Genomic DNA, 8,451 nt, shown 5'->3' on the forward strand with positions numbered 1-8,451 from the left:
TAAAATTAAGCCTTTTATTTGGAAGATATCACTACTAAAATTAGATTAGTTTTATAACCACAATATGATTTTTGAAGTTTAGCATGCAGGCAATTAATCATCTATCTCAGAATACCACTGGGAAGTTTGTTTTGGTTCTGGGGTTTTTTCCCCCCTTTTTTTTCTGTTGGCAGATATTTCACATCTGAAAAAAGAAGAAGCTTTCTCTGGCATACAGTAGAGGCCACTTGAGGAGTTCTAATCGCCTTTGCTAGTTCAGCTATCTGCCCACCTGTGACAGGATCCACCAATTCTCTGCAGAGGTACGTGTGAATGGAGGACAACAGTCTGTCATGGGATTCTGAATTTCATGCGACTTTGGGGTGATTTAGGTCTAAACTATACTAAAGTACTTCCTGACCACCCAGTAAAATAATGTCCAGATACAAATTATTCTCCGAAGCTGAGTTCTGAAATTTTGGTTTATTTCTGATCTCTGCTGGTATTATTTTTTGTTAAAGGAAGTTAGTGTGTGGCTAAGAGATGGTGTCATTTTCCTTAGTGAGGCAAACATCTGTAGGCTCCAGAGCCGCCTGGGCAGCTGCACAGCTGAGAGAGCCCTGCTGCCTGGCTCTACTCACAGGTACCACATCCCTTGTGCTGGAGCATCCCACGCCTCTCCCCACCACCACTGAGCTCTGGAGTGTTTATGCAGAGATCTCTGTATTCCCTCCTGGGGACATGCAGATGCACCCTGAGCAGAAAATGGCCTTTGTGACTGGTGTCGGAGGCGGTGCTTTGACCTGTCCCATGTGACCATCTGTCAGGTTTTCGGCAAGTGTAGCGCTGCATTTCTGTTCCTAAATCCATGCTCATCACTGCTGTACCCTCTTCCACCCAGGCTCCCCTTCCCTCCTCCAAGAGCCGTGAAAGAGCTCTTGGTTGAACAGGCTCTGAACTGTCCCGAAGTTTGGCTCCCGGGGAGGGTCTGCCCCTCCTCAGTTGTACAAGCAGATGCTGTGTGGGGAAGTTTCTCGACTGAGTTTGTATTCAAACAACATACAGCTCCTGACTGCTGATGGCTATCCAACTCCCTGGCAAATTAAAATCTATAAACTATGCTGGCATATGTAATTTAAAAAATAGCTATGCTATAGTATGGCTATGCATGCGTATTGACTAAAAATAGCACTTGCCGAGAGAAAAACAGAGATATAATTACAGTGAATTTGGATTGCAACTGATTTTACTTTTTTTTTATTGAATCAGGAAAAGGAGTATGCAAACATAGCTTATCCAGAGACATATATCTTTACTGCTCTTTTTGCTATGGAGGAAAATGAAACCTACTCGACTTGGACATTTGATAAAATTTTATGATATGAAATTGCTACTAATGTCTTTCTCTCTGATGAGCTTTGCTTGAAGGTGGCAGCTGAGCGCATCCTGCTAATGAGATGCAGTGCTCCTCTGGCAGGAGGCAGGAGATGGCACCATCACACCTTGTCTTTCCTGTCTCTCTGGTGTGTGAGCAAGTGTTTAGTCTGGGGAAGAGCAGCTTTCCTTCTGACATGGCTGGGCAGTGGCTGCTGTGGAAGATTCTGGTGAGGCATAGTTTCCTCCTTTCAGGGGTCTTAATCACTACTAAATGACGGACTTTTGGGACTGAATCCCTGGCTGAGAATGGTTTTCTTGGCCTTCAATCCCCTCAGGTGTGACATTCATTGCCCATTAATATTACCTGCCTACGTCTTCGACACTATTTCTTGCAGAATATCTGTGCTAACTTGCTCTCAGAAATGTCTTGTTTTTGAGGCGGGGGGGGCGGGGTGTGGTGAGGGGGGCAGGCGGGGAGTGCGGAATAACATCTGCTTTCCTAGTGTCAGACCAGTTTTCCAAGCCTAAAGGAAGGGAGGAGCCTGGAGAAGGTGTGACCCTGCCCTTACCTGAGGGGGAAAAAGCTCACACAGGGGCATGGCATGCACTGCGGCAGCTGCTGGGGAGGGAGAACGCCCCTCTCCCCCGACCTCCTCTGCTGAACAACACCTTGCCATTTCTTCTCTTTTATTCACATCCATGCAGCAAGGGCATCCCAACACCTCGGGCTAGGCATCCGTAAGGCAGGGCCAGGCACACAGGGAAGCAGAGCACAGGCACCTCTGTGCTGCCCTCCTGCTGAAATGGGGGTTGATCAAAGAAATCCAGCGGTACTTCACACAGGAATGGTCCTCGCTGGCCAGGGCTTCTTGCTGCAGAGCAGGGAGCCGCCGGCAGCTGCCGGGCTGTAGGTGTTTAATTGGTTAAGTGCCTGGGGAGGGTCTGGGATGGAAATGACTGCAGAAACAGAGGAGTAATTCAAGGAACAAAACCCCTCACCTGGAGGATTTTTTTATTTTTAATTACTGCTCAGACCCAGTTATCTCTAGTGCAGAAAGTGAGGCTGCTTGAGACAAATTATTTGAGAGAGATGCTCAAGGATGGGTCCATGAGGGGCCATCGCTCTGCCACTCCAGCCCCCCCACAGCAGGGTTTGCTAGGCTGCCCATAGCATGGGGGAAGCTGTGTCCAGGTGCTGAATGGCTGATGCCCCGAGCTGACATGTGCAAGGGGGGAAGGGGGCCCAAGCCTGGAGGGGGGAGCGGAGCTCCTAGATATTTGCAGATGAGAAAGTTGGTGTTTTACATCCTAGCCAGCGTCGATGGGAGCTCCTTGCTCTGGACTCTGGAGGCTCACCTCTGTTTTAGCCTCACTGCTGACACTGGCCAGAGAGAGATGGTCCATGGGAGGTCACCTCAGTTGTATAAACAAACATCTAACGAATGACCACGTGTGTCAAGCACCTTAAACTGGGGGATGAATAAGGTTTCTTTGTTTTCATCTGCAGCAGGTTGATTTGAAGCTGCAGCAGGTTGCTGTTTTGACTACAGCTTATTTCACTTTGTTCTACCTACCCTCTCCGGGTGCATGGGATTTTGCCCAGGCACTTGCCCTTTTGGTTGCAGTTCCTCTCAGGGTTTTTTTTTTGCTTGAAACAAGCTTAGAAGGGAGGAGAAGGCACGATTTCGACAGCTCAAGGGATTCTTTCTTTTATCACTAAGGATGCTGTGTGACTTTATTGCCTTTCTGAGCTCTTTAACACAGCAATAAACGAGCCGTTAAAATATTTTAAAATCAATAAATGTAATAAAGAGCCAAGCAAATTACAAAGCTGCTCCTGATGTTTAGTGATTTGGGAAATAATCATGTCCTCAAGCGAGCAGAGAGTTGGGGTAGGGGGATAGCTGGGTGACCTTGCAGGGGCTGCTGCCCCGGGATGGAGGGGGCAGAGCCGGTCCGGAGCCCATCCCGGGGGCAAAGGCGGCTGTGGGGCGGTCAGTGGGCACGGGCTGGGCTGGGAGGGGGTCTGAGCAGGATGGGACTCCTGTTTCCTGCCACCCCTTGCTCATCTCGGCTGCTGTCAGGCTCAAATCTGGGGTTTCTCATTGCCTCAGGCGTGCGCTTAATTTTCAGCTCGTCCTCCTGAGCTGGCTGCTGGAGCACATCTGAAGTCTCTGCGGCTTCACTCCCGATAGCAACGAGCCTAAACAAAAGGTGACCTCCAGGACCGGGCTGGGCAGGGCGTGACTATCGGGTGGTGTCGGGTCCTGGCAGCCTGGGGGTTTCTTGATTGCCCCAGCGCTGCCATCCCTCTTCCTTTGCTGGGCAAGTTGGAAGGAACTGGGGCGGGAGCAGGGAGTGATTGCAGCCAGGGCAGGAGTCGCAGCTCCTCTCACCGCTGTTTTCAAAGGTTCATGCGTCTAAATGACTTCTCAGCAGCTGTCCTCCCCGGAGACCTCTTTCTTGAAAGATAATACTGCTCTTGTAATTAAGGTAATTGTTTAAATTCATTCCCTTAAACCGGACTCCATCATAACTTAACCAACACTGTCTGTGCAAGCGTGTCAGGGTTGCAGAGGGTCGGGGCGGGTGTCACAGGATTGATTCATCATCCGGAAAGATTTATAGGCAAAAATCTTGTTAAACTGAAAAGCCTAATAAAGATGCAGAGAAAAATCACGTACAGGGCATCACCTGGGCAGGCAGCCGCCCCCAAATACCTGCTGATATCTTCTGTGCGGCAGAGACTGACAGGGTGAATGTCACCCCTGCAGCCAGGTGCCAAGGCATGCTCCAAGCTCCATCCCCGCCCCGATCATCTGCCCAAATAGCAGGTTGGCCTGCGCACATTTATGTTGTTTTGGGATATTTAATTTCCTTTCTCACTTGCTCTGAATGCTTTCTGATTTCATGGAAGTCTGAAGGTAATTGAATGTAATTGTTTAAAGAATCAAATTATTTAAATTATGGGGTAATGCTTGAAAGAAAATGACAATCTGTGGGAGTTTATTAGTGTTGGTGGATGAAGAGCAGCAGAGTGATGTGTGCCATCATGCCCAGCACAGGGCTACAGGGCTGGTTGTGCCATGGAGCCACAGGCTGGGAAGGGGCAGTGGCTCAAGGATAGGATTCCGCATGGTCCCTGTGTGATCCTCATCCCTCCCTGGCAGAGCCCAGACCGTGGCCAGGTTTGTTTTCTGTCTGAAATGACTTGGGCAAGAGTTGGTAGCTCAATCCCTCTTTTAGGCTCTTCCAAGGTATCTGTGGGGAGTGGCAGAGATTACCCTGAGGATAAGGGCTTTTCCCCATTGCTCCTTGTCCAAATCCTGGATCTCAGCCTACCTCCTGGCTGGTCATTAAAGCCCTGGTCCTTTGTCCCTCACCATGCCATCACCTGCCCAAAAAGCTTCACTTCCATGTCAGGGATCTGTTCTTCCTCAGAGAAGGCCGTGAAGACAAGCAGTAGAAGAAAGGGTTGAAATATAGTCAGTACAAAACAGGCAAAATACAAATATCAGGATGCTGGTGAAAAGAGCATGAATACGATTTGTATTAACAGTAATAATAATTTTGGAGATTGTTGGTGGCCTGTGGATGAAATAGCTGGGGAAGAAGTAACAGGTGGCAGGAGGCTTCAGCTGTGCTCCTTGCTCTGCTACTGCCTGCCTCTCTGTGCAGAGATCCTTCATATTTTTCTGCAATGCCATCTTCATCTGAAAACCTTATGCTTACAGAATAAAGTGTTTCAATGGTTTTGAGGCTAGGTGACAACGAGTGCCTCATGCAAACATGACATTTTCTTTTCCCCATTGCCACTTTATCACCTTTTTCACTTTCATTTGGAAATGAGGCAAGTGATTGCATGGCCCAGCCACATTTCTGGTGTTTGGTAGGCAGATTTACTTGGGCAGCAATTTAATGCTCCCCTACCTCCTCCATCCACTCTTCCCCTCACCCCACAGTCAGGCATGCAAGTGGAAGGGTGGTGAGAACCAGCTTTCTGTGGAAGGGCCAGCTTTGGGTTGAAGCCACCAGTGGGTGGCTGTGGCTGCTCAGGTGGCCGTGACATTTGTGTGAACATGCCACAGGAACACAGGTAAGCGAAAGTTCCCCTGCACCATCCAGGGCACAACTTTTCCTTCAGCTCCATCTCTGGCTCAACCCTCTTTGTCCTTCTTGGGAAGCTTGAGATCAGGGAATGAGCCTTGCATTTGGCTCCACAGCAGATGTAAACACTTCAAACCAGTCTCCCAACACTATCTCATCCACCCTTGCTTTTAGCTGTGATTTAAGCTGCTCTCCAGACCAGCTGTATGTTTTAAACCAAAATTCATCTCTTTAAATTAAACTTTAAATTCAAGGCTGTCAAGCAAGCCCTGGAAAGAGCATATTCCAAGGAACTCTGCAATCCTTCACTGTGCAACATTTGCTCCCAAAGCAGTGGGGAATTGGCTGGTTTGAGGTCTGGTTTGGTTTTTGGCTTCAAAATTATACACAGCATTAATAGCAGCAGTAATGTGAAAGCAAAATTCCCAATGGCCCCCAACATTTTGCTCTTGTGTTGCATTGTATCAATACGATGTTTTTTGTGAGAGGCCACAGCTGATGCCTCCATGCTGTGAGGTTGTGCCAGCCTGCCCGTGCTAGATGACATTGGTAACGTGGTGTGACACAAACAACAGCACCGGGTGTGACAAGCCACAGCAGCAATGGATCTGCAAAGGCAATGTGAAATGACAGGGATAGCTAAGACTCATGCTCAAAATTTTAAATGGCTTACAAGAGAATAGAGGCTTTTTAAAGGATTTTGTCACAATTTTTCGTAATTACTAGTACTTTTCCCCATTTATCCCATTAGGGAACTTAAAACAGGAATTTGCATGGTGGTCCCGTTCCCTCCATTTTACTCTGGTAAGGGAATCCATGAGTGCTGGCCAACTGATCATGATTTTGTAAAAAAAAAAAAAAAATAAAAAGAGAGAAGAAGGAAAATGTGGGATTACAGGTCTTTGCCAGGATGAAGACTAGGATGAAGAGCATTTGTGTGCTTTGTTATTTCAGATGTTTGTGAGCACTATGGGTTTCATACACCAGTTACAGAAGACAGAAAACAGTTGTTCCAATTCTGTGCTGATAAAATATTTTTCACACCTACAATATCTGTCAAGCTTGTAGCCCGGCAAGCAAAAAAAAGACCAACCAAAAAAGAGACTTTATGCCACTTTGTTTCTCCTGGATCTACCCAACCTCTTTTTTTTTTTTTTTTTTTTTTTTTTTTTTTTTTTTTTTTTTTTTTTTAATGCAGAGAGTTTTTCTCTGTCCATGACTCCAAAAAATAAATAATACCTCGGCCATCCTCCTGACCTTGTGCCTGCAAAGGGACTGTTGGAATGAACTTGAGCATCTCACCTTGCTCACAGTCACCAGTGGGCAGGTGCTTGCCCTTCTCCCCACTGACAGGAAAGGGGATCAGCAAAGCCCTGGCTCTTATTGGTACAAATAACCCAGGATCTCTGCTTTTCTGCTTTTCCTCTTTTTCCTTGGTTTAAAAAAAAAAAAAAAAAAAAAAAGGCTCAATGTTTATCTCATCTTTTGTGGTGGGAAGTTAGAAGTAACTCCTCTAAACCCCAGAAAGCCCAACTATCACAAAACCAGTGTGCAGGGACCACAAAACCAGCAGAAATGATGGCCACGACTGCAAGCCTGTCTGGTGAGGCATTCATGGGACTGGAAAGAAAAAGAGGTGAGCAGCACATTTGGCTTGCCACGAATACTGAGTAGCAATGTATGTGTGTGTGTGAAGTGGGCAGCGGGGAGCTGCGCAGCACTCCCAAACAATTGTGACAAACCCCTTTGCTGGGATAATTTGATCTGGTGCAGTCAGTGGAGTATGGCAGGATTATTATGAGCAATATTTATCATGTGTACTACAGAATTTTGTTGTTGTGGTTTTTTGGTTTTGTTTGTGGTTTTTTGCTGGTTTGGGGTTGGTTTTTTTTGTTTGGTAGTGTTTTTTTTTTGTTTGGGTTTTTTTTTTTTTTTTTAGGTAAGAGCTGCTAGTGCTTTGCTAAACAAGGGAAGAACTGGGACTTTTTGTGATGAGTGACTGGAAATCCAACAGCAAGCCGCTCCTGCATTCTGCCCAAGTGGCACAGCATGGCAGCCATAATTGGTTATATAATTTCTATATATTATGGATATCTTTGCCTGGCCATACCTGTAAGATTCTCCACAGAGCCGACTTAGTGGGTTTGTGTACAGGTGCATGTGTGTGTGTGTGTGTGACCAACACCATACACACACCCTCAGTGTCGCTGGCAGAAAGATGCCAGGCACTGTTCCCTCAATTTCCATGTAAATTATCAGAACTGAAGTGACTGGTCCTTCCCATCCGTGGCACATCATGTAAGCTCAGCATCGGGCCAGGCTGCTGCAGGAGTGGGACAAAGGGCTGATGCTACAGTCCGGTTTCCATGGCAACAGAGGAGGGGTAGTGAGACCAGAAATGTTGCAAACACCCCTTCTTCTCACTGCAGCCCAACGCGCTGTATTGCAAAAGACAGTGCTGTTTTGAGGCGGGGGAGAGGGGGCAGGAAGAGTCCAAATGTCTTTACCTTTCAGGTTGCAGAATTTCCAAAATAAAAAGAAATGGCAATTCTTCTTCTCAATGTAGTTGCAAAGGGAAAGGAAACCCGCCACGCAGGCCTCGCTTTCTGCGTGTAAAATGCGTGTGTTCTTTAAAAGGCACTGGTTGGCTGCTTATCCGGACATGATGTGGTTGAAGCTGTCATCGTAATGGAAATTCATTGCTGTAGCTATGGTAAATTGAGTTTTCTGCCTGTGCTGAATGCATTAGTCTAATGAGATGTTTGCAGCTGTAGAGCTGAGCTGCTGGAGACCTACACTGCTAAAAGACAGGGAGAAGATGGCTTTTGCTGGGTCCTTGTGACTGTGCTGAAAGTCCTCTGTCCTTTGGGTCCCAATGCCCAGGCTCTCTAAAGACTCTGCTCAGTGTCTTAGCCTAAGCAATAGGTAAGGGGAAAGCATTCTTCTTCTTCTCCTTCTCTGCCTGGTGTTTGTCGCTGAGCCTTGTCA

This window comes from Chamaea fasciata, unplaced genomic scaffold (genome assembly GCF_029207755.1).
Source record: "Chamaea fasciata isolate MVZ Bird 193981 ecotype frontalis unplaced genomic scaffold, bChaFas1.0.hap1 SCAF_3, whole genome shotgun sequence".
Classification (NCBI taxonomy): Eukaryota; Metazoa; Chordata; class Aves; order Passeriformes; family Sylviidae; genus Chamaea; species Chamaea fasciata.